The 14410-nt window shown below is 32.6% G+C and overlaps 1 protein-coding gene across 2 annotated transcripts in view; it reads left to right on the top strand.

Moving 5' to 3' along the window:
• The window catches only part of LOC107191204 (V-type proton ATPase 116 kDa subunit a), a 57140-nt gene that overhangs the window by 24428 nt on the left and 18302 nt on the right, over nt 1–14410 (top strand). Inside the window, exon 1 of one of the 2 annotated variants that reach the window (XM_015580182.1) lies at nt 4523–4670. The exons of the other annotated variant lie outside the window; for it this stretch is intronic. The gene's annotated coding sequence lies outside the window, so the exon portion shown is untranslated. Of the gene's footprint in view, nt 1–4522; nt 4671–14410 lie in introns of those variants that run through there. 2 annotated transcript variants of the gene reach the window in all.

The following is a 14410-nucleotide window of genomic DNA, read 5'->3' as shown; positions in this document are numbered from 1 at the left end:
TTGAGATAATACTTATGCGTCTAGTGCTCATAGGGAGCTCAAATTGAACAAAAAATGTCCTACGACAGCATATCAGGTCTGTTTTAACAATATTACAAAGTACTAAATATCCAGCCAAGCCTATGTGTTTTATGCGTGTACGTCCAGGGAACAAGTAAAAGAACGAAAAGCCCATCGTTTGCTTTCCGTCTCTTTATTTAGGGGCCATTTTCCCTTCGTTTTCGTAACGTTTATTTAAAGCTTTCTCGTTTTCATTTCTTTCTCCTATCTTATTGACTCCTTTAACCATTATCTGTATTCGGTCAGACAATAATTTGCTTTGAAGACGGACTGTAAGGTATACGTATCTTTGAGCAAACATACTATAAAAAGAATGTCAACTGTTTGGCATATTAATCGTTCGAAAAATGAGTTTAAATGTAGTTAAACGGAAATCCTCGAAGACAGTGCATCGACGGTTGTAGGGAGTAGCCGCTTCTATGCAACCTCTTGCGTCACGTTTCACATGTATCCAGAAGCTATACTCATTCCTCTGAACCTTTCAGATTTTCAAACTTTGTAAAAGTCGATCTGTAAAATATACAGGGTGTCTCAGCTGACTAGATCACCTCGAATAATGACTTAACGGTACACTTTATGAACATTTTGAGACGTGGAACTTAAATGGCATTAAGGAGCACATCTTATAAGGTACGAGTTTTTTTATGGGTGGAGGCATTTTAGAGATTTCAAGGTCACTTTGATTTTTTTTAACGGAATGACCTATTTTTTGTACCATAGATCGATATAGTATCAAATTCTGAGTAACAATGTGTTGACCTTCATAAGTCCTAAACCTAATAGTTAACGAGATATTTACAAAACAATTTTTAATACGTACTTACTATCTTGAAGCTATAGGTACTCGAACTGATGCCCCTCAACTTCAATTCAGCGATTTCAATACAGTGATTATTTTGTAAATATTTGTGGTCGCGTAGAGGACATATGAAGGTAAAATTTTTTTTTAATGGGATTATATAGTTTTTAATACATTAATCGATGAAACTCGTCATTCCTTATAAAAAAGTATTAAAAAATTTATGCCAAAGAACCATTAGTTTAGGAGATATTTTAATTTTATAATTATGAAGTAGTATTATTAATGCGATGCTCAACTTTTTAAAATTGATGTTTGAAATCAGATATTAGATATCGCGCGTAGTATCACGCGGAATTTTTCTTAATAAAAAACATGGTTACATTTCAAGAAACAAGTTTGATCTTAGTATGTCCTTTACGCGTTCACTTACAAAAAGACTACTCACGTCAAATGATTTTTTCCCCTGAAACCATTAGATTTTTATTTGAAACATTTTTGGCATCACCTTGTATAGCGGAATTTATTAAGACTTTGTTGTTTCACTGCAGCACCTCAGCAAATATACATAATTATTAAATCGTTCAATTATCAGCAAATTTTAAAAATATTTGAATTTTAGGAAATTATTACTTACAAAACAAAGGTAGATCGCATATGGTGTAAAGGACATTGGTTGCTCTATACTCTATATGTTCTCTGCAATGGTTTTTGTAAATATTTTAACAGATGTCGAGAAAACACTTCTTTAAAATTTGATTTTTAAACATACAAAGGATAGCAATTATTTATAGTGCCTGCAGACATATGTCCGTTAAACTAACAGTAATACTAGTATAATTTTCTTAAATACGTTTAGAAATCGATATTTCTACCACTTCCACGAACTCCTTGGAGCAAAAGACCCTCCAGCTATGGGGCTGGTCGGCGATCGACGACCGTGTGTAACAAATCATGCATGCAAAGTACCATCTGCCATCCGCCAATGAAACGTTAAATTTTCATATGATGTGTATTCCGTTTATGGAAGCATTTCTAACGTATCAGTAAGATCTTTTTGATATAAATAAGTTTAACACGTTCACGCCGGCGCGGGCCACCGGTGGGCCACACTAAACTGTCACATCGGGCGGCGTGGGCCACCGGTGACCCGCACTAAACTGTCGTCTGCAGAGAAACAAACAACGTGTATGCAGGTCTGAACAGGCAATAATCACGCGCCGCCAGATGAAGCGCGATATTAATTTGAACGCCGCCTAATAGCAAAACAAATTATAATCGGCCCCGGCGTGAACGTGTTAAACATAACCTTACTGAAACAATTTTTACTGGAAGTAAAATTATGACTTATTGTATAATTCTTACGTGTTGTATAATTAAAAATGGTCCGAATAAGGAAGTGTTTAGATTCAGTTTTAATGGAAAAGCATCACGTATCTATTGTCATGGGTTTCATAAAAATGAAACGAAGATTAAAGAAATTATTATATTTAATTAATAATTAACATATAGATTCGTGGTATTGGATATCGGCTGTGACTTGCAATGTGATTATACAAAGACAGCAGCGAATATGATCCTTTGACTGTTCCATTAATTAATGGTTTGCTTCCATTTTGTTGTCTCTCATTAGTTCATTATTACTCCTCTCGCTTTTAGCATTGATAAAACTAAAGAATTGTCGCCCACTGTCAGCAAGCGACTCGTAATGTGGTTAAGATAGCAACGTGATTATAAGAGGGCCGGCACAACCTGTTTATGGGGATGTTAGGAAGTGATATTGTACGTACTTAAGACTAAAGAAAAGTATAAAATAAGATAAAATTTATATATTGGATGAAAATTATCACCATACATTTCAATATAATCCTGTCACTGTTTTATCGTCGATATTCTAAGCTTGTGGTATTATTAATTAATACATCATAAATCATGAAGAATTTTTTTTCTTGAACAATTACAACGAATTTTCTTAGTCTCGAAAAGATATTGAATATAGAGAGTCAGATTTAGACACAACAACAAGACAAAGATATAGAATAAAATTTTGTCGTAGCGCGCTTTGTTTTCGAACTAATTGAGTCTTTGTGAGTTTAAGTTTAAATTCAAATGCCTGAATAATTGCATCTTATGCGATTGCAACAACCACTACTTACCGAATACGTACCGTCTAACAATTTCGACTATTTTTTTCGTTTTGGGAAAATTTGGGCAATTGAACTTGATTGTAATGTAAAATTTATCGTGTGGTTGTGGTGGGGGGCATAACAAGGACGTAATATAGTCATGGTCTTTGAAAAATTATAAATCTGTCCTTTTATTTATGAGTTGATTTAGTGCAATTTAAAAGCAAAGCAAAACTTCTAATTCTACATATTATAATAAATTTCACGAAAACAAAGACACAATAGATTGAATGGTCACTATTGTTCGAGTAGCTACGATCAGATTTATTAAGTTATACAATAGAAAATTGTCGCTTCTACAGGTTGAAACGAAATTGAACTGGATTTTAATGTAAAATTTATCGTGTCCTAAATTGAATAAACAAAATCTACAGAGGTATTTTTTAAAAGTCTCTTCAAAGTTGATAAACAGTTTACATAAAAAATTCACACAATTTGTTACTATTTTATTAAAATTACGGATTAATTTCAAAGGTACTACAGTATTGAACTCAACGTATGATCATCAAATTAAATGCTCAAATGGTTTATAAATGGCACGTGGTTGAAAAAATGCAAATTTTACTTTCTAGTTTTAACAACAAATTCCTATATTGAATGCAAATTTAAAGTAATATTACAACTGCATGTGTCTACTACAGTGGACATTTACTTTATCACTTTAGTGACAATATTTGGAACATTTTTTGACGATTGGCAGTATGAACCTTCTCTAAATAACATCTAAACATTAGAAAAACGGTGTTACTGTGACTACTGGTGGCGTTATTTACCGTGAGAAAACACATTGTTTATGAAAAAGAAATAAAAATATTTTCAAAAATGCGTTAAAGAATCTTAAATAATTGTCTCTTGATTTTATAAAAAAAAAAAGTTTGGTACAAAATACTAAAAAGATGCAGTGAGCGGGTTCACCCTTCTTTGGGCAACCAAAATACTCACGGTTAATGAGCAATCGGAATACTCCTATTCTGACGGATTAAATAAACATAGATAATTTTACTTTCATATCTTTCCGAAAATCTTAATTTTCCGCTCCTATAACATACCAAGTGCTTTTTTAGACAAGAGCATAAAAAATTGTGAAAGGAAATTCAGAAATGGGTACCTGGGTACCCGGTTGCCTACACAAGGGTTAAGATAGAAACACTTGTAAATCTGACACTTTGATTTTTCGGCTATTCTCCACTGATCGACACATTATGGCGATGGTGTGGCCTTTTAACTGTTCTCGGAACGATCTCGTTCGATCTAATTATCCGCGTGTCGCACGTAGCTCCGCTACCTGTTGCGGCGAATTGATTTGAATAAATGTATCTCTTCACAGTGTACGATTATGTACAATGAACAACTCGTCACGAGTTCGCCGCTTCCTCTCCCGCCGTCCTGCCGTCGCCGTCACGCGAAACTCGCGTCGGAGGTGGGACGTTGTCGAGCGTTGAATTAGATTCAGTAAAGTAAGTCGGTGAGTGCGCGACTGTCGGGTCCGGTATTGTGTGGAATCGAGTCGAATCACTGGATCCTCGTTTCTGTTATGTAATTCCGCTCTGGCCTCCTTTTTGTAAGAGAAAAAGATCGCTGAGCCGAACCTATACGTTTCCTCCGCTACTCGCTGCATCATTCCGGTGAGTCGATAGACTTGTTTAAAACTGATCGCAAAATTCATCTACAGAGTCAAAAATGCATCACTTGATCGTTTGGAATAAATTTCGAATTGTCGAAGATCACAAGAGTATCCGAGAGTTTCTATAATATTGATAACGAAAAGTGAAGGAAATTTTGGCATTCTACAATAGTACAGTGACATATTTTCTGGGTATTCGTAATTTATTATTTATGAGCTCGTTGGAATATGGTACATGAGAGAAAGTGATATAATATATAACTAAACTAAGATTAGATTTTAGACATAACCTGTTTTACGCTACAATTGTTATAATAATGTTAAAATAAAACATAAAATAATGGTTCGATACTGTATTCGTTGTTCGATAATTTGTTCACCTTGTTTGTAAAAATACATTGATTTTTGGCAATTTAAAATGAGAATTAAAATAACATCAGTGTCCAGTCGTATAATAGAACATAATTATTGTTTTTTAAACATGCGATAAGTATCAGAAATATTCATATTGAACGTTAATGCCAGAAAACAAAAGTAGTTGAGTGTAAAACAAAAGAGTTTTATCACAGCAGTAATAAACAGGTGTTATGATTACGCGTATGAAGTTCGGAGAATCTTCGATGATATAATCCATATGAACTTCTTTTGAAAATATCGATTTTCTTTTTATTGAAACAGTATTTGAACGACTGATTAATAACGACATTTTGTTTTGTTCTTATAACATCATATATTATCATATACTATCTGATCGTATTATATGGGAGAAAATGTGAGAATACGCGGAAAAGATGAATTAAAATTCAAATTTTAAAAACCAAGTGTTGACATGGTGTAAAGTACTAAAAGAATATATTTGTACTTTTTTTTTAAATCAAATCGCGTTCAATTACAATATTCTGCATTTTTATTATCAGTGTCTGTATTTCCTTCAAAAGGTGTGAAGATCTATATGAGAAAATTTTGCGTATATTATTATCAGGATATTTGCTTATGCCCGTATTCAAATCTCCCAGTTAGGTGGTTCTGTAGTAATTTGATTAAATACTGCTTTGAACATGCTCAAAACATTGTCAATGTTGTAATGGCAAAATCGTTACATTTATTTCTAGACTTCAAAAATCTACATACGGTTAGGTCATTTTTTTTATTATATAATTATTGAAATTAATTTTATTATAAATAAATTATTGACATAAAGATTACAGTATACTATTTATACGGATTTTTGCAAACTTTGAACTTTTAAAACAAGATTACAAGTATTACACATTTACAATAAATTCAAGTTTGTAAAATAGAATAAAATAATAAGTTTGTTGGAGTTCTATCGGTTTTCGTGCCTTTTATGTAATTTTTAACATTAATATATGTAATATTGTGTATATTTAATCATCAAAGTCTTCGATAATGCTTAATTAAGATTGTTCTTTTCTTTTCAACTTAGTTCAATAGGGCAAGTGGATTCCTTGTTAACTTTCGATTCTTTATATGTGTGTCGTTTAATAATTACTAAACAATTACATTTACATTATATAAATTATTATGTAACGTACGTCATAGGTACGTATAGCTGAACATCCGTTTTTCTCACATTTCCACGTAACGCAGCGGCAGCAACAAGACAATTGCTGTAAATGATGAATCGCAATCTATCCACGGTGGGGAGAGAATCGACATGTTTGTTTTTCTTTTTAATTGTTCGCGACACACTTTGAGTGATGGTTGCACGCTGAAAAAATACAAGAGGCTTTCGTGCCGATTACACGTCATTCGATAACCATCTATGAGTGTATTGTTTAATTAATCGGAAAATGTGTCTGTTGGTTATGAACGTATCACTGAATCTTGACATATTAAATGTTTTCCACTTTCTTTCATTAAGTTTGTCAGCAATTCCAAATTTTTTATTATGTTGCTGACAAATCAATGTATCCCCGAAACACAGAAATCACATTCGATTTTTTTCGGTGGATTTTACTTGACGATAAGAAATAAATTGTGATAAACAGAAGTGAATTATTGTCATTAACTGTTTTTATTGAAAACATCGTTATGTAGAATTTCAATTGTTTTTGTGTAATTTTGAATCGTTCTTCATACAATAATTAATTTATATACCAATTCGTCGGACATATAACATTTGACTGTCATCAATCTAAAATTGTAGATGGTCAACTGTAAGAACCACTTGTTCGTTAATTTATATGTCATTCATTTCATCATAGACACATGCTGAATGATTAATTGATCGTATTTAAAGCTGTTGATAGCTAGATTTACAGGAAGTCAGGTACACTTTTCAACATACATGGTTCATAAGTCATCGGCTTTACGGTCGAATCATAAAGTTAACGTGTTTAGCCATGTGTAATGTCGCACAAATACTTAGATAATTTAGTAAAAACAAATTCTTTTATAAATAAGGTGTTAATTGCAGATTAATTACGAAACAAATGATAGACATGATGAATAGAATGTTTGTACATATGTGTATATGTGGAGTAACTATTTAGCTCATGCTACGAATATATTTTGTTAATTTGTATCTTTCATCTATAATATATTATTAATTAAACAATTATTAAATATAATTTAAAGTAATTTTATAATTTAAATTACAGTAGTGGCCATTTTTCCATCGAAAACCCACTTTCCCCCTCGTTTCTCTTGATTTCCTACAACATCTTTACATTTTTCTAGAGAATGTTGAATTCTCCGACCAAAAACACCATAAAACCGTAATATCAACTTGAATGGGACATCCATTACTTTTGCATACACGTAATAGACATATTCTGTTTAGTATTTAACTATAAATGTATTTATACTTGAAAAAATGCCGTGTTTTCAAAAGACAACTGATGATTATTAATACGTAAAAGTAAGTATTAATTACTATAATAAGAATTAATGGCCTCAGAGATTTTAATTTTGAGAAAAAAATCAATATTATTAAATTATGATCTGAGGCTGAAATAACATTCTAAAAATATGACTGGGAATGTTTTGAAACCCACTGATTATCCGTATTTTTAAAATTAATCTAATGTTGTATAATTTTTGTATGAAACCACGATGGATTCATCGTCTACGCCTCGACACACGACAGTAGCGTGCGAGAGCTTGTTGGAATGTTAATTAGACGAAGTAGTGTATGTTTCCTACGTTTTGTGGGAAATCATTAGGCTCGGAATGTCTCGTGAAAAACATATAAAGGCGTAGAACGTTTAATAAAGCAAAAAACACTTTGTACATTACTGCTTTGTTATGATTTTGAGATACTTGTGAAAATGTATTGTTGCATTTAATACTTGATAAGGGATTGTGAATGTAATTTGATTTTTTTCCTCGACTTTTATTAAGTTGATTCGCGTGAATTGCTCTTTTTCTTTTGGTTTGAATTATTGAATCTTATAATTTTGTCAGATCAACTTACTAATTTGCAGCACAACAAGGAGAATAGTTTGTGGTTTCGATTATTTTTTACAATGTTCTGTCACTTCATTCTAAATTTTTAGTTCCGTGTCATAGAAATTTTAGGTAACTAGCTATACTCACTGTAACGGGATTTTATTATTTTTGTAATTTATCTGTGACCTACATAAAAGTAATTCAAAATGAAGTAAAAGAATCTAAAACAGAAGTGTAAGCTACATGAAATATAAAAGAGGGAGAACGGTGAAATAATTGCAGGGCTTGGAAAACTTTTATCATAATTTCTAGTTTATTTGTCTGATTTCACGCCACTTTTAAACTTAAATAATTTTCCGTATAAATATATTCCGGGAGGAAAGTGAAAATAAAGAATATAAGTTTATCGCATGAGGCTTCGCAATTCACAAAAATTGTGTAGATTTAAAACATTCAAAATCCTTCTGTATATTAAGTTAAGAAAATTTAATCGATGTGCTTATCACGGGGTAATATGGAAGATACATATATTTCGAATAATTTTTCGGGATTGACTATAAATTAGGAAGAAATAAGAATATAGTAATAACAATCTTATTGATTCTTTATGAACGATTCCGTTTGTTTCTCAAAGCAGTTGCATAAAAGAAAAAGCAAATATTGAATGTGGAATATAGATAAAGAAATGAAGTTTAGATTTAAGATGTTAATCTTGTAGGAAAAAGACAGGTTTTCAAATGAATATCACAATAAATATGTATACTGAAGTGATAGTGGGTTTAAAGAATGTGGTGGTAAATGGTTAATAAAGTTTCAGGATTAACAAAATATATTTTAACAACAAGCTTTCTGGCATTCATTTGAACTTACTGCTCCGTGAATTACAATAAAATCTCAAAGTTGTCTGTTTGAAAAACAGCGTATCGTACAAATAAATTTTATTTTATAGCATGTGTTCATTTCTACCCAAGAAATTTTCTGCTCGTTGTATATACCATATGTTTAATCGCATTCTGTAGATTTGCGAAGGTAAAAGATCGAGTTCAATAATTGCACCGTTGTGGTTTGTGTTCGTCCGTAGTGATCTTTTGGGTCGAAGGTACAGATGGTCTCGGAACGATAATCATTTCGAGTACATCGATAAGGAAGACATTCCTCGCGTTCGATTAGCCCGACATGAGTTTCGAGCAAGTTTCGACTGATGAACGATTTGTTTTTATCCGTTAATTATGCTTAATTTATCGAAGATTTCCACGTGCCTGGCTGTATGCAAGTGTTCGTTCGTTTCTCAAGGTGCACAGCAGACTTTGCTCCGAGAACTCTAGATCGCGTATCGCTTATCTAAATGGAGGATGGTCATCGATGATATTTCTTTGTCACTCTTTTTCTCTTGTTTCCCGTCACTTTTAAATGAACCCTTTACTGATTAATCTGACACCACGATGGATATTGTTTTTCCTATTATCACAGACAAGGCGTATTGATTTTTATACCACGTCTGTGCTATTATCTTGAGGAAATATTGATACGATCCATAATTACTTTTTCTATCGCGACCGACAGTGATTGAAAAAGATTGCTGGTCATTGTTAGACCCAATTAGCAGTAGTAATCCCATTTGCGAATCAATTTAATTTAATTCAAATTTCTCTTTACGTGCCGAAAAATTTGTTCAACCCACGATTGTCTTGTAAATAAAATTACTTATTTCGATACCTTGGATAATTATACGACTGAATTTTCCCTGGTAGTTAGTTTAACTCATTCTACGATATATGATGTCTTTTTTGTAAAATGAAAGACATAAAGAATATTCACTTTTTAACTAATTATTACTATCCGTGTGATCTTCCTGTGCCCACTTATAGTGATTACATATGTTACTAAATGTTAATAACACAATAGTAATAGGTACATTGATAAATAAACTAACTTTATTTTTAACTTTAATGACCGAAAAAGCAATGGATCTGTGACAGGTGCATGATTGCTAATAGTGACACTTACCTTGTACTTTTTCTATAGGCGAAACATAGGTTGTTTTAGCACATACTTGATCTTTAAGAAGATTAAAAAATTATAGAGAATTATGAATTTGGGATAGTAATGTTTCTTGTAGTTAAACACTGCTTCAATAATAATTATTGTGGCTACATAGTCCATTATTTTCCGTCTGGTAGTGAAAGCATATTACATGAAACATATTACAATATTTAAAGATAGAATATATTCAGGAACCATGTACTTATGACTCGATTTGCTTGCTTTGTTTCCAAGTTATAGGTTCATTCACGTTTTTCTGTTTCGCTGGTCATGTACATACATATAGTTGGTAGACAAGATATGAACGTGGACAATCTTGTCTGGTTAACGGTAGAAGTATTTTTCACATCATAGAGATGAAAATTAGTTCTATTAGTTTCATGGTAAATATTGGTTTTCTTAAAATGGGATGCCACGAAGAGTATGTAAGCTCTGCTTGGACCAACGTGAGATTTGCTTAGGTCTCATACCGCAACTATTAATACATGCTGGTTCTTAGGAGTATAGTGTGTCATTATCTAGAATGTCATTTCTCAGAATTCATTGGGCTCTTTTTACGAAGCATCCATGACTTTTTGGTATTGGCTTATTGCTTACATATTTATTCATATTTTAAGACTATTCACCATCTTTAACAACTCTTAATTACAGATCACTCATCTTAGAGACAAATTTGAATGTTACTTTCACTAGCACAACCTAGCGGACAATTTCGGCAGCTCTAGCGTTTGAGTACCTTCAATTGTCAGTAAGTGGTGTACTAAATCTAAAACGGTAACGAAAAGTAGCATTCAGTTATTTATCAAAAGTGTTACGAAGTACGAAGTAGTCGTTGTTGGCTTATGCATAATGTGTGAGACTGGTCGTCTATAGTTAAGAGTTAAGTGAAAATAATCAAAACTGACTTAATTATAAATCGTTTAGTACGGTTTCTTAAAATAAGTCTTCTACTGGCTGAAATGATTTCAACCATTCTGCTTGTTTGAAACGACAAAACCAGAAAGATTCTTGATTGAACGCTACGTCTGTGGATATAGCGTGAATCAGCATAAAAATTATCGAGAATTTACAAAATGCGGGCACTTTAAAATTTGAATATCGAGATTTTCGATTTTTCAGTGTTTCGCGGGTTAACAAAGTCAGGGGAAAAATAATCTTTTGGTAATGCTGGTTCATGTGATAACGGCACATTTATCGAAGGTGTATACCAAATGTGAAGTCAATCAAATACATCTTGAGATATCAGCCATTTAAAAAAAAATAGTTTAAAAAAAATCGCGTTCAAAGCTTCAAACGATTGTGTACCATCTTCTTTAAAACATTTATAATTTCGTTCCTTTTATGAATTGTGGTAAATATTTTTGCAGACATACGTCCAAAGACCTATACTTTCAGAAAACGCAGTAAAAAAAAATCGATTTTTTCAAAGGTCTACAGTGGAATATTCCCATAATTTGACGAATTCATTGTTTCTTGTTCACGAACTGCAGCTGTGCCGAGCGAATCTGATGTTTCCAGCGCGTGTGCGCAAGTAATGAGGGGATATGTACAGATTGGTCGAGAGATAATGATTGCTATGTAGTAGAAAGAGTAAGTATGGCAAGGTCGCGAGACAAAGAAGTTGAATGGAGATTCCTGTCCGCTCTTCGTTCATTCCTACTGCAATCGATGACAGCTATGCACAGCGATTAATTTATCCTATCACGTTGTAGGAAGTAAAATCTATTGAACACAATACTTAATCTTACAAAATTTAACATATGATTATTTTCATGAAAATGATCATGGGGATTCCTGTAAAGTTGTTTTAATTGTAAGTGTTGAATAGGGGAGACAATGGGACATCATAATCTTCTGCTATCTGACTATGCGAACAATATTATTGAGCTGAAAATTGTATTAGTGTTGGTTAACTTGTTTTGTTTTATTGTTATTTCTGAGCATATATGTATATCCTTAAGTGCATAAAATCCTAAGAAAAATCCTTGAGAAACGAGTTCTGTTGATACTGTAGAATTGTTCTACATAGTTTGTCCCAAAAGCTTCCGAATTGTAGTTAAAACAGCAAGTTCTCGTATTATATTCAAGGTTTTCATAATCAATGATTGAAATTAGTTTCCTTCTGAAGTGATATATTGTTTACGATAATTATACAAACATTGGTAATTCTTCAAGATGACAGCGAAAGTAGTCGTTAAAGTCCTATGAATGTCAGAATGATGTTAGAGTGTCGTTTTTTTCTTTTCGTTTCCAGTTTGGGTAACAGAAATTCGTTTGATTGTGAGATACCTTTCGAGATTAAAATGTTGTGTGAACTCGTGTCTCGTGAAGCGGAAAGTTTCGATGGTCATCGTTTCCACGATCTTGAAGGAAAATTATCAGAGCCATTTCCAGAGTTTCTGTGATCATTATGAACAGTGTATCTCTTCAGAAGAAAACTATTTTTAATATTTGACGATAAATAGCATCATCATTTTACGGAAAACAGCTGTTTTAATTTCAATTCGGAAACTTTTCGGATAGACCGTGTATTACACAAGTTGCTACATTATTCCGTATAGCGACTCAGAAATATTACGTAGGTAATTACCGGCAATTATTTTTGCTAGTAGAGAAGCTTCAAAATTTGATGAGCATGTGCAACGTTGGAGTTTCTTTCTGCGTTTGAATAACCATTGAAGCTGTATTACTACATAAACAACATTGAACCGAAATAGAGTTTAGACAGCGCGTGAAACATCAATGGACTAATTAATGATCTAACTATACCTCGTTTAACAAGACTAATCACATGCTTTTTTCATAAAGTGAAGTTCATAGTTACCTAGACATAACGAATTCGACGTGCAAAGGTTATTTCAAATTGTAAAAGACTATCTTTAAAAATAGATATAAAGAAATCATTGACGTAACATAAACTTGTTATGTTAAGAATTGTTGGATTCCGGGTGATTGAATGTATACAACATTTTTAAAATAAAACTTTAACAGGAGGTTGTCATTCGTAACAGAGTACTAAGCGTCAGAGTGACTGAACTAGACTTAAGCTAATTGTGAAATTGCATAGGGCCTTATATGTATATTAACGCTCTGTGGTAGGGAGGGGATGCCTGTGGGCCTTAGTACAGGATGAGTAACTAGGAGTTCGGATTTAGAGCACAATAAAGGTGACTAACTTGTTTTGGACAGAGCAGCACGGTTGCAATTATTCAGAGTGAATCAGAGAACATTGGCTGGTCATCCAACAGAATGAATTTTATGTTTAACAGCAGTAATATAAAGGTGTTTGTAAATCGTTTCAGTAGAAGTTGTATAACAATCAAATAAGTAAATTTTACATTTGATCAACTCTGCAACGTAGAATGAGGAGCGTTTAGCACTGTGAAAGAAACAATCGTGCTGATAAGACCTGCAGGAAAAGATAAAACATGAAGCAAAGAAAAATCAACAGAAAAAGTTATGAAAGCAAATAATTGAAACTTAAGAAATTTGAAGAAGTAGATTTGATCAGTTTGAAGTTTGCTACTGAAATACTGGAACACAGAAAGTGCATAAAAAATGTTTACGTTTAACGAAACTCACAAGGATTTGTCAGCAACAAAGAAGCAGGTAGAGCAATAAAAGGAGCTTCAATCTTACCAGAACTGAAGGGATTTTCAAAATTCTCTTTCATGATTCTCAAAAACATTATAGAGGGAAACTTCAACATGTACAGGAACAGTAAATGAAAAAATTCTATAGTACCATCGATGTACTTTGGAAATTAATGGAAAGTCTTTTAGCACGCATAATAATGTAAGTACGGTACAACTTGATCGAAAAGAATAAAAAATATTAAATACATAGTCCCGGAATAGATCATACGAATCTCACACATTTCTATTTGATTTCTAAAGTAAACCCTCTAGTTTGTGATATATGATATATGCGATTGTGAAATACGTAACTAATTTTGTTGACCTGTTCAGGTACTCCAAATTTCGCTCTAAGTTTCGAATTAAAGCAGTACCAAACGAATAATTTCAATGATTATCATCAAATATTAAAAGTATTATCCGTTATGAAAAAACTCAAGGCTCTATAACAGAATCTAATTCTGCATAGTGTATACTTATCTTAGGTCATCTTTGCTAATAACTACGCAGGTACGTATGTATGTGCAGCTGATGCAATACAAGATTTGTCGTTCGATGTGTCACCTGTGAATTTATTTCTGCAATGAAACGACAGATACTATTACATTTCTAGTATTCTCTTCCAGAGAAGAAAGAAGTGGAAACACAT

The sequence above is a fragment of the Dufourea novaeangliae genome, unplaced genomic scaffold (genome assembly GCF_001272555.1).
Source record: "Dufourea novaeangliae isolate 0120121106 unplaced genomic scaffold, ASM127255v1 scaffold235, whole genome shotgun sequence".
Taxonomy (NCBI): Eukaryota; Metazoa; Arthropoda; class Insecta; order Hymenoptera; family Halictidae; genus Dufourea; species Dufourea novaeangliae.
The sequence above is the reverse complement of the archived record's forward strand: the minus strand, read 5'-3'. Positions and strand labels throughout refer to the sequence as shown.